Below are 12,319 nucleotides of genomic sequence, written 5' to 3' on the forward strand. Positions count from 1 at the left end.
GACAATGGCAAATCGCCTCCAAATGGATATGTCTTGCCTTGAAAAACCTTACAGGGTTGTCATAATTCAGCTGTGGCTTGATGGTACTTTTCACAACAACCGCAGGACTTTTGTAGACTATTACCCACAAGAGGGGTAGTTCTTGAGATGCCCCTTGCTTCAGTGATTGGGTGATAGCGATTATGTGACCCATCCAGGACTCTTGCCCAAGGCCCCAGAATCGCTAAGAGTGCTCCTGCCCAGTCTAGGTATGCAGCACAGTCTGTGGTAGAATTTCAAGGCAGTAAAATAGACTGTACCACTTCAGGTTTGGGGGGGGGGGATCATATTTTGAACGCCCCCCTGCATAAAATCAGCATCCGAGGAAGAGACACTCTGGCTTGACAGAGTGGTATAGTGATTCAGAGTGGTGGACTCTAATCTAGAGAGCCAGGTTTGATTCCCTACTCCTCCACATGAGCAGCAGACTCTAATCTGGAGAACCAGGTTTGAATCCCCACTTTTTAATCAGCGGAATCTATCTGGTGAACTGGATTTGTTTTCCCGCTCCTCCACTTGGAGCTTGCAAAGGGTTTAGTCAAAATTCTACAAAAAATGTATACCATATATACTTGAATATAAGTTGACTTTTTCAACACTTTTTTGTGCTGAAAAAGCCCTCCTCGACTTATACTCAAGCATATACGGTATATAACAAGCCAGAGACAGTATCTAGTTTACAGAAGGGAAAAGGACCTGTCTGGCTCTAGTATGAACTTTAAAACTCTATTTTTAATGAAAATAATTAAAACATTTATGTAACAGAACCACAACTGTTAATCAGCAATAAAAGTATACATATTATAAATAACAGTAACAATCAAACAATGAACAATACACACACAGAGGAAACCAAATACTATCATATCAATTCTCTGTAATAAAGTTTTTACTTTGAAAGAGATCCACTAATGGTGCAGAAGGGAAGGATACCAATGTCTGATGCCTTTAAATACTCAACTTCCGTAGATGAGTTTCTTGTATTCATAGATGGACGTACACACGTCAGGATTCAATTCAGTCAATCAGTCAAAATTCTCTCAGAACTCTCTCACAGCTCCACCTGCCTCACCAGGTGTCTGTTGTGGGGTGAAGAAGGGAAGGACTTTGTAAGCAGCTTTGAGACCCCTTGCAGTTGATAAAAGTGGGGTCTAAATCCAAACTTTTCTTCCTCTTCTCAGCCCTCTGCATATTATGCTGGTATACTACTGAGAAAAATGTAATCTTAAAAATATATATATATGAAGTGGTACAATCCATTCCACCACCTGCTTTTGCTATGTTTATTTTATGATTAATTTTACTTTATCGGTCAACTACTGTCCCCCCAAAGCCTAAACAAATAAAAATTTTGAAGCAGGCCTTCAATCTTACCGTGTTCCAGAGCATTTTTAAAATCCCTCTTTCTCTTCCCCAGGCAATTTTAAAACTGGCTCTGACATTAACTCTTCTCCTGCTCCTAGAAATGCCCTTTTGCTAAATTGCTAAAACCATTCTGCTGCCATTCCATCAACATAAGAGCTATGCTGTTGACAGAACAGTGAATCCCCAGTATTTCGATTATCAGGGAAGGGGACAGTGCAGGGCGAGGCATTAGCTGTGTCATGCGATGGTGTGTGGCACGGCTCACGCTGGTTGCCGTGCCACCGCCCACAGCTGTGCCCTACCCCCATATTCCCTGTGGAGTTTGGGGTGAAGTGCAGTGGCGGGGGAACTGCCCTGCAGTATGACCCCACGTGACTGCGGGAAGTGGCGCCTGGGGCTCTAGCCCCCCCCCCCCCCGGTGCTCTTCCTCACTATACCCATGGGACAGTGATTCCTGATTTCCCTCGCTTCACTGCACCCCCACTTGGGGTCCATTGATTCTCAGGAGTACAGTTAGGGGCCGGAGACACAGAAGGATCCAGGGTAGGAAATGGTAGCAGAATTCAAAGTGGTAGCATTGCCAGCCCAAGGGTGGCAACTGGCAGGAGAGTTTTGCAGGCTGGGACTTCCCAGTTTGGCTTCACGATGGTGACATCATGGAAATGACGTCATGATGCAGGGCAGAGGGGACACCAGTCTCCCTTCCCCTTTCTCCTCTGCCCTAGCATATGGCCAGAGGCATAGCTAGGGGAAATGGAGCCCGATGCAAAATCTGAGTTTTGCTTCCCCCCCCCCATGTTCGTTTTTGTTTTTTGTATTTTTTAGTGTATTTCAGTTTTTGACCTGCAGGGGGTGCAGTTTTTAGGCTAGCTGCATCAAAATTTCAGGGCATCTTTAGGAGTATATCCTGATGATACCAGCCAGGTTTGGTGACGTGTGATTCAGGGGTCCAGGTTATGGACTCTAGAAGTGTAGCTCCCATCTCCTATTGGAAACCATGGGGGATGGGTCACCCCTTTTGGGAGTCCATAACTTTGGACCCCCTGAACCAAACATCATCTAACTTGGGTGGTATAATCAGGAGAGTCCCCTGAAAACTCCCCTGAAATTTTGCGCTGCTAGTCTAAAAAAACTTCGCCCCCCCTTCAGGATACAAACTGAAAAAACACAAAAAAATACAAGCTCAACCAACCTAAAATTTGCTTGCTCCCCAAGTAGCCCGATTTTGTAGCGCTTACACACTACTAGCCGGTTACAGCAGCCTTACACACACCCATTCCCAGCTCTCTTGTACCTCTACGCCTATGTGATATGGCAGGTTATCCCACTTTGTCTGGCATAGTAGATGGTGAGGTTGCTTTTACAGCTCCGCTTGCACAACTTAGAATCTCAGCCATATGTTGCCCAAATGCTGGAAGACTCAGAAGTAAGTCCACTGCACGCAGTTTGCTAAGATTCTCCCAAATGACCTTCATGTTCCATGTATTGAGCTTCTGGCAGGCAAAGCTCCCACTCCACAGCTTTGGGGTGCTGTTCAGAGGAGTGGTAGGCATAATCATGCCAGGGCACATGGTGTTAAGTTATGTAATGGGATTAGGACTTGACCCAGGGTCGCTGTTTGACAAACTGCTCTGTGCTCTTGTTTTGTTTTTAGTAATTTTGTCTTCACCTCTGGAGCATGTTTTTTGCAGTAGAAATTGTATTTCGTCGCACAAGTACCTGTACAAATATCCGTATCTACATGTGTGTGTATGTGTTCATTCTCTTCAGCACAAGCACAGCAACCTTCTCAGGTATTTTTTTTATTTCTTGTGCTGTCTAAAAGCTGACACTGTAGCGCTTGCCGTGCCCACGGTAGGGAAAGTTGTGATGTCGCTTTTTGTGTAGGTTGTGTAACCAGTGTTGTATTTTGAATTGCTGTTTTTGGTAGGGCCATCTGTGTGTCGTTCAGATGGCAGAATTAGAAACAAAAGAAAGCTGCGTTGCAGATACACTCTGAATCCTGAAGGAAGTGGAAGAAGAAGAGTTTGGATTTATACCCCACCTTTTGTCCTATAAGGAGTCTGAAAGCGGTCTTCCCTTTTTCACCCCACAGCAGACAGTTATTGCAAAAGGTGGGGCTGAGAGAGCTCTGAGAGAACTGTGACTGGCCCAGGGTCACCCAGCAGGCTTGATACGGAGGAGCAGAGAAACAAATCCAGTTCACCAGATTAGAGTCCACCACTCTACGCTGGCCCTGCCTTGATTTCCTGACCCACTTCTTGTCTCAGCTAACAAATCCTGGCCAGCATGGTGTAGTGCAGTGGTGGCAAACCTTTGGCACTCCAGATGTTATGGACTACAATTCCCATCAGCCCCTGCCAGCATGGCCAATTGACCATGCTGGCAGGGGCTGATGGGAATTGTAGTCCATGACATCTGGAGTGCCAAAGGTTCGCCACCACGGGTGTAGTGGCTAAGACCGGAGGATTCTTACTCTGAAGAACTTGGTTTGATTTCCCCACATTCCCCATGAGCGGTGGACTCTAATCTGGTGACCCAGGTTTGTTCCACATGAAGCCTGCTGGGTGACCCTGGGCTAGTTCGGTCGCAGCTCCCTCAGCCCCATCGACCTCACAAGGTGTTTTTTGTGTGACAAGGAAGGGAAGGGCTTTGTAAGCTGCTTTGAGACTCCTTTGGGTGGAGAAAAGCAAGGTAGAAATCCAAACTCTTCTCTTCTACTCCGCTTCTGCAGTAACCAGTTCAAATGTTTAGGTCTTTGTGGACCTGAACCAACCAAAGCAGTTAGCTGTATGTGGAGCATGTTTTTCCGGTCTGTTTTCATCCCACCCTTTCTCTAAGGAGTTCAGGGTCTGCCATTCATTGTTCTCCCATCCTGAAGCTTATCCTCAAAGCAAACCCTGTGAGGTAAGCTAAGTTGAATGCCTTGTTCAAGGTCACCCAGAAGGTGTTCATGACAAGCAGATGCGAGAACCTCGGTCTCTCTGGCGCGGTCCGTCATTCTGTTACCCAACATTGGGTCTTATTAAATACACCCAGCATATGAAAGTGACTTTATCAAAGAAAAGTCTAGGCTATAATCAGTCTTATGTTGAATAGGTTGCCTAAGTGTTTTGATGGGAGGTTGCTAAAATATATACGTCCAGGAGAAGACTGTAACAGATGGGTTTTAATAGGTTCCAGTTCATCAATTTGTACTGCCCGGTATAGAAGTGTCTGCCTTTCTTTGTATAGTGGGCGGTTATCCCAGTAGAAGTTGTCCATTTAGGGTTGATTGATACATATGGAGCTCTCACCTTCCCAGCCCTTTTCAGCAGCATTCAGACCACACCTGGGCATTTGATTTTGCCAGGATGAGGCTGATATGCAGCCCTTGGGGATCAGCACTTCGACTAGGTATTCCAATGTAATAGGAATTGGAGACGCTGCAGATAGTCTACCCGTATGGGAAGACCAGTTCACAGAGGCATAGCTGGGCCATACTGCGCCTGGTGCACACTCTGTGTTTTCTGCCCCCCCCCTCCCCCCGCCCACACACTTAACCTTCGTTCAGTCTGGGAAAGCGGTCTGTTCCCTTCGGTCTGAAAACGGCCAGGTGGGAACTACACTTCCCATGAGACCTTGGGGCTCTCAAGGTCTCCTGGGAAGTGTAGTTCCCACCAGGCCATTTTCAGCCTGAAGGGAACAGGCCGCTTCTCCAGCCTGCACTGTTTCAATAAGGTAAGTGTGGGGCCGGGGGCGGGGGGTGCCACGGAGGGGTGGGGGCGATTTTCCGGGGGGGGCCACCACCAAGCATGCGCCCAGTGCAACACGCACACCCCGGTCCCCTGGTAGCTCTGCCTCTGCTAGTTCATGCATCTACCACCACTATGCACCCTGGCCTTTAGATGGACTGTACTAAATATGCCTTGCAATCAGCTGTATTTGGTTTCACGTGACATGTTGTATTCCCAGTTCAGTCAGCTAAAGACATGCAACTTGAATTGCTTTTTTAAACTTGTCTTGTTTTACTAAATGTCAAACACCCATTCCCGGATGAGGCCAGTCTCAGGGCAGCTTACAATAAAATTTAAAACCATATCGGTAACAGACAATATAAACACTGATTCAGCATTTAAAACCTAACATTTTGGCCCGGGTTATACATAATACAAGTTTCAGGAGGGGGAACGGTAAGAACATAAGAACAAGCCTGCTGGATCAGACCAGAGTCCATCTAGTCCAGCTCTCTGCTACTGGCAGTGGCCCACCAGGTGCCTTTGGGAGCTCACGTGCAGGATGTGAAAGCAATGGCCTTCTGCTTCTGCTGCTGCTCCCGATCACCTGGTCTGTTAAGGCATTTGCAATCTCAGATCAAAGAGGATCAAGATTGGTAGCCATAGATCGACTTCTCCTCCATCAATCTGTCCAAGCCCCTTTTAAAGCTATCCAGGTTAGTGGCCGCCACCACCTCCTGGGGCAGCATATTCCAAACACCAATCACACGTTGTGTGAAGAAGTGTTTCCTTTTATTAGTCCTAATTCTTCCCCCCAGCATTTTCAATGAATGCCCCCTGGTTCTAGTATTGTGAGAAAGAGAGAAAAATTTCTCTCTTTTTTTCCGCCCCCCACCCCCAAGCATGCGCCCAGTGCAACGCACACACCCCGGCCCCCTGATAGCTCTGCCTCTGCTAGTTCATGCATATACCACCACTATGCAACCTGGCCTTTAGATGGACCGTACTAAATATGCCTGGCAATCAGCTGTATTTGGTTTAGCGTGACATTTTGTATTCCCAGTTCAGTTAGCTAAAGACACGCAACTTGAATTGCTTTTTAAAAAATTTGTCTTGTTTTACTAAATGTAAAATACCCATTCCCGGCTGAGGCTAGGCTCAGAACAGCTTAGAATAAAATTTAAAACCATATCAGTAACAGACAACAATAAACACTGATTTAACATTTAAAATCTAACATTTTGGCCCGTGCTATACGTAATACAAGTTTCAGGAGGGAAGCCGGCTTTTTTTTTAATATATATTTTTATTGGTATTTCAGAATTATTACGGATTTATATTGTATACTTTATATACATCCTCCATATCCTTTCCCCCGCTTTTTTCCCTCCCCCCCCCCTTCTTCTCTTCTTTAGATGCGCAGCAGCAGGTCCATTCTTTTCAATCTTCTTGTCCATTTTTCTTCTGTAATTCCAATTTCGTTTAACCAGTCTTTGAATTCCATCCAGATCCACTTCATATCGTTTAGTTTTTCTTGCCCTATTTGATTTCTTGACATAGTGTCAAAAATTTCTAATTGTGTTTGCTCCCATATATATTCCAACCATTTCTGCATTGTCCTTTTTTTTTTTTTTTTTTGGTCTTTCCACCCCAATGCTATTACTGCATGGGCCGCTCTGAGGGAAGCCGGCTTATAGATGGACCAAATGGACTCGTGGGAGGTCTTGACCGAAGGCCTGGTGGACCATCTCCCGGGTGAGATCCCACAGGGCCTTGGTGTCAGCCAACAGAGTGTTCCACAAGGCTGGAGTCAGGGCCAAGAAAGACTCTGGTCAAGGCCAACCCAATGTCCTTGGGGCCAGCGTCCATCAGGAAATTACTGTTTTCTGCTGGTTTAAGTGTCTGAAGAATATTAGCTCTATTTAAGGTAGGATTTAGGAAGCCATGTCAGGATCTTGTGATCCCAATTCAGAACCTTCCCGTTAGACCGTGTTTCTCGCAACCCCGTACAGCACCACACAAAATATATTTAATTTATATCCGTGAGACTGTGGAATGTATATGTCTGCCCCCCCTCCCCCCGCCCACACACTTACCTTAGTTCAGTCTGGGAAAGCGGTCTGTTCCGTTCAGTCTGAAGACGGCCAGGTGGGAACTACACTTCTCATGAGACCGTGGGGCTCTCAAGGTCTCCTGGGAAGTGTAGTTCTCACCAGGCTTTTTTGAGGGTTCATCTGCAAATGTTCAGTGACATGCCTTTTAAAATGTGCATGTGTACGCAAGAATATCATATCAGTTCAGGCCTTCCACGGTTCAAGTATGTTCTGCTCCCCCCCTATTGTTGTCGAGTTTGCAAAGAGTTCCAAGTTGTTGGTTTTTAGCTTTTAACGAATTAAAAACGTCTTCATGTGGATATCAAGTATTTTTAGTTTGCATATTTTGTTTACATTCCTTACTAGCTCCATATTTTCTACTAATAGCTCTCGGAGATCATTTCCCACAAAGGCTTTTATGCACAAATGTGCTTCCACCCTTCGTCATTTTCCTTTCCTAGGAGCAGCAGTGGCGTAGTAGTACTCTAATCTGGAGGAACTGGGTTTGATTCCCCACTCTGCCGCCTGAGCTGTGGAGGCTTATCTGGGGAATTCAGATTAACCTGTACACTCCCATACACGCCAGCTGGGTGACCTTGGGCTTGACACAGTTCTTCTGAGCTCTCCCAGCCCCACATACTTCGCAGGGTGTTTGTTGTGAGGGGGGAAGGGAAAGGAGTTTGTAAGCCCCTTTGAGTCTCCTTACAGGAGAGAAAGGGGGGATATAAATCCAACTCTTCTTCTTCTTTCACCACTGCTCATCAGGAAACTTCTAGTAGTATAAAAGAAATGCCCATTAGAATAAAAGCCATATAAAGCCTTTGATTAAGACCAATCACAGTTGTACAGAATCGAGATTGGATTGGCTATTAAGCCCCTGGGGAAAGTCTGGCAGAATTGCCTAGGGGGGCTCCTTCTGGCTACAATGGGTACAATGCACAGCTTGTTTCAGGCTGCCCCCTTGATCTTATGGGGCGGGGGGGGGGGGAGGAAGCCATCCAGTTGAAAGCCTACAAACTGGTATACTCTGTCTCAGAAAAAGATGTTAGTGGGGTCAGTTGAGGTGGAGCAGTTGAGAAAATTATGTGCTTCCAAATTAGAATGTAGTCCCAAACAAATATGAGAATGATAATTCATTTTACCATGCTGCCTTTGTGAAAACCATCGTTTGGTGCATCATTGAATATAATACTTTGATACGAGAGCATTTATGCCAAAATGTCTTTTTACTTTGAAACTTTCAAATGGAGGGGGGAGGAGAGCTAGGTGGGCACTAGGACCCAGGCACAGCATTCTATGACATATATCCCAACCAGGGTGCAGAGGCAAATCTGTTGGTGGTCCCCAGCCCCTCTATGGTGCAACTGGCTTCTACCCAGGCCAGGGCCTTTTCTGCCTTGGCCCCCTGCCTGGTGGAACACTCTCCCTCCAGCTATTAGGACCCTCCGGGACCTTGTGCAGTTCCGCAGTTCCCAGTTTTTTGTGGTACAATTAGGTGCCTCGACTTACATTTGGGTCGACTTATACACGAGTATATACGGTATTACTTCTTGATTTTATTGGGTTTTATTATGTTTTATCGTGTTTTAACTGTTGTACAACGCCCAGAGCCCTCTGGGGGTGGGCGATCAATCAAATAAAAGAAATAAATAAGGTCCGGAATGTTGAGTTCTGTGGCGGAGGAATATACAACCATACTGACATCTTTTTCTGAGACAGACTATAGTTGAACATGCACTAGAGAATATTTCTTCTCAGAATACACTCAGTTGTAGGGCAAGTTGAAAGACCTACCATTCCTGATCAATATCTAGTTTCTAAAAGGGCCACCAGTTAAGCAATTAGGTTAGGTTGTAAAAAGCAGACTTCTAGAACAGGAATACCATATCTTGTTGGGCCAAGCAAATAAATCATGCTCACCCCTTTCTGTCGGAATAGTACCAGAACAGGGGCACATAGCCAAATATCTTGAACTATTAACTGAACCCCAACAGAGATGGATTATGACAAGGGCCAGATGCAATACTTTTCCATCGGCCATTACAAAGGGTCGCTACCTATCTATCCCTCTCCAGGATCGGGTCTGTCCACACTGTAAAAACCAAGTGGAGATTCTTGCTCACATTATACCTGACTGTCCAAAATATGTGGGTATTAGGAATTTCTCTCCTGGGCAGGTCTTAGACAAATCTGAAAGAGACACTGACAACTCTGTTGTGGAGCTTTTGTTAAATAACACAGAGGCCATGCTCTTGGAAAAAGTAGCAAAATTTCTTTTACAAGTGACAGAATTTTCTAAGTAACGTCCAATGCTAGATACAGTTTATCTGACTGTGTTTTGAATGTACTTTTGATTTGTACTTCATAAATGTCTGTAGTGCTCTGGAGCCTATTTTAATATGCCTAATAAAGGTTGTTGTATTGAGGTTAGGTTGATCCCCCTCAACTGATCTGTTAGCAAGTTCTGTTATAGTTGCTACTGGTCCATACCTCTGTATTTCCTTTGTGCTGGCAACTGGAGGGTCATTTGGTACCCCAAGGCACTGGGCTTGGCCCTGGGGCTCCCACTGCTGATCCCTAATGTGGACAAACAAAGGCATTATATGTATTGTTGAAGGCTTTCACGGCCGGATTCAACTGGTTCTGGTGGGTTTTCCGGGCACCAGACCATGGCCACACAGCCCGGAAAACCCACCAGAACCAAAGGCATTATAGCTGTGATAAGATAGTTGACCCTATTTACTGTAGAGCAGGGGTCTTCAAACTATGGCCCTCCAGATGTTCAAGAACTACAATTCCCATAAGCCCTGCCACTTGGCCATGCTGGCAGGGGCTGATGGGAATTGTAGTCCATGAACATCTGGAGGGCCATAGTTTGAAGACCCCTGCTGTAAAGGGCAGATCTAGGTGCATAATAATGTCTTCAAACAACACTGGCCTCCCAGTTCTAACTGGGCACTTTTGTGGTGGTCAGTACTTTATGTGCAGGTATAGAAATCCCATGTCCTTTCCATTTCCCTTACTTTTTTCTTTCCTTTTCACCTTTTCCCTCTTCCTGTATTTATAGTTAAATCTTTATTCCGTAGTCCCTGTAAGTGGTTCAGTTGTCATCTCCCTACCCTCTCTGACCGGCCTCCCCTCTCACATATTGAGTTTTTATTGACGAAAGTTTCAATTGTATTATGTGAAATTTAAATGGTGGTATTTTGTTGTCAGCCGCCCTGAGCCTGATCCAGTTGGGAAAGGGCAGGGTTTGAATTTATAAATAAATAAAAGCGATGAACGCAGCCAGTATGGCTTGAAGTATCTGAAACCGCCCTTGCCAAAAGGTTTAAGGAAGGATTTCCTTCTCAGTGAGTTTGGTTGGATTGCCAGCTTCTCTAGCAGAGTCCCTCCTTTTTGACAGCTGCAGGGCAAGCAGAGATCCAGCAGATTCAAGAACAGAAAATCGGCTGTTGAATTTGTCTGCCCACCGCTTATTGCACAGTTGTGCAGACTGTGTATCCCCCCTCAGTACTTTCCTGGAATCATAGAGTTGGAAGGGACCACAAGGGTCATCCAGTCCAACCCCCTGCCATGCAGGAACTCATAACCAAATCACTCCCAACTGATGGTCATCAAGCCTCTGTTTAGAAACCTCCACAGAAGGAGACTCCACAACCCTCCAAGGCAGCACATTCCTCGGTCAAACAGCCCTTACCATTAGGAAATTCTTCCTAATGTTTAAGTGGAATCCCTTTTCTCATAGTTTGAATCCATTACTCCATGTCCTAGTCTCTGGACCAGCAGACAACAAGCTGAGGGTTTCAGATTTCTCAGGAACTGGGGAACCTTTTGGGGCAAGGTAGGCCCTGTACAAGGTAGGCCTGTACAAACGGGACGGGCTTCATCTTAACCAAAGAGGAACCAGGCTGCTGGCGCTCAACATTAAAAAGGTGGCAGAACAGCTTTTAAACTGATCACTGGGGGAAAGCCGACAGGAGCTGAGGTGACTTCGGTTCGGAATACAGTATCTATGGGGATGCAGACAGAGAGGGAGGTTTTTCTAAATCAACCACATACAAGCGAGGAACATAGCAATGTGCATGTGACAAGGGATAGTGTCTACAAAAGACTTGAGGGTAAAGCACATAAATCCCAGGTTAAGGACAGAGACAGGGTATACAGGTGTCTCTATGCTAATAGTAGAAGCATTCGACCTAAAATGGGGGAGCTAGAATACAGAGTTTTGAAGGAGGACTTTGATATAGTGGGCATTACAGAGACATGGTGGAATGAGGAGAACCAGTGGGATGCTGTTATACCAGGCTACAGGCTCTATAGGAAGGATAGGGCGCATTGGGGGTGGAGTTGCCCTTTACATCAAAGAGAGCATAGTATCACATAAAATAGACAATGCAAGGGGAGCTGGTTCCCCTACAGAATCACTGTGGATATCAATACCAGGTGTGAAGGACAGTTTAATATTAGGAATATATTATCGTCCCCCTGACCAAAGTGCACAAGAGGATTCTGAGATGGAAAAAGAAATTAGAGAGGCCAACAAAAACAAAAATGTAGTGGTAATGGGTGATTTTTACTATCCCCATATAAACTGGAAAAATGCATGTTCAGGTCATAGTAAGGAGAGAGCATTCCTGGATATGCTAAATGACTGTGGCTTAGAGCAGATGGTTGTGGAACCAACCAGGGGAGAGGTGATCCTAAATCTAATTCTATGTGGGACCCAGGACCTGGTGCAGGAAGTCAGTGTTGTTGAGCCGATAGGGAACAGCGACCACAATGCTGTCAGATTCAGTATCTCAGCATGCGAACAAGTGGCAACTACTAATGTAGTTACATTCGCCTTCAGAAAGGGACATTTCTCAAAGATGAGGGGGATAGTGCACAGGAAGCTGAAAGGGAAAATCAAGAGAGTCAAAACTGTCCAGGATGCTTGGAGGTTATTTAAAAACACAGTAATAAAAGCTCAGCTGGAATGTGTTCCACAGGTTAGAAAAGGCAGCACCCAGTCCAAAAGAAAGCCACCATGGTTAACAAGAGAGGTTGAGGAAATTATCAGAAAAAAGAAAATGTCTTTTAGAAAATGGAAGTCCAGTTTGACTG

The sequence above is a fragment of the Sphaerodactylus townsendi genome, linkage group LG03 (genome assembly GCF_021028975.2).
Source record: "Sphaerodactylus townsendi isolate TG3544 linkage group LG03, MPM_Stown_v2.3, whole genome shotgun sequence".
NCBI classification, from domain to species: domain Eukaryota; kingdom Metazoa; phylum Chordata; class Lepidosauria; order Squamata; family Sphaerodactylidae; genus Sphaerodactylus; species Sphaerodactylus townsendi.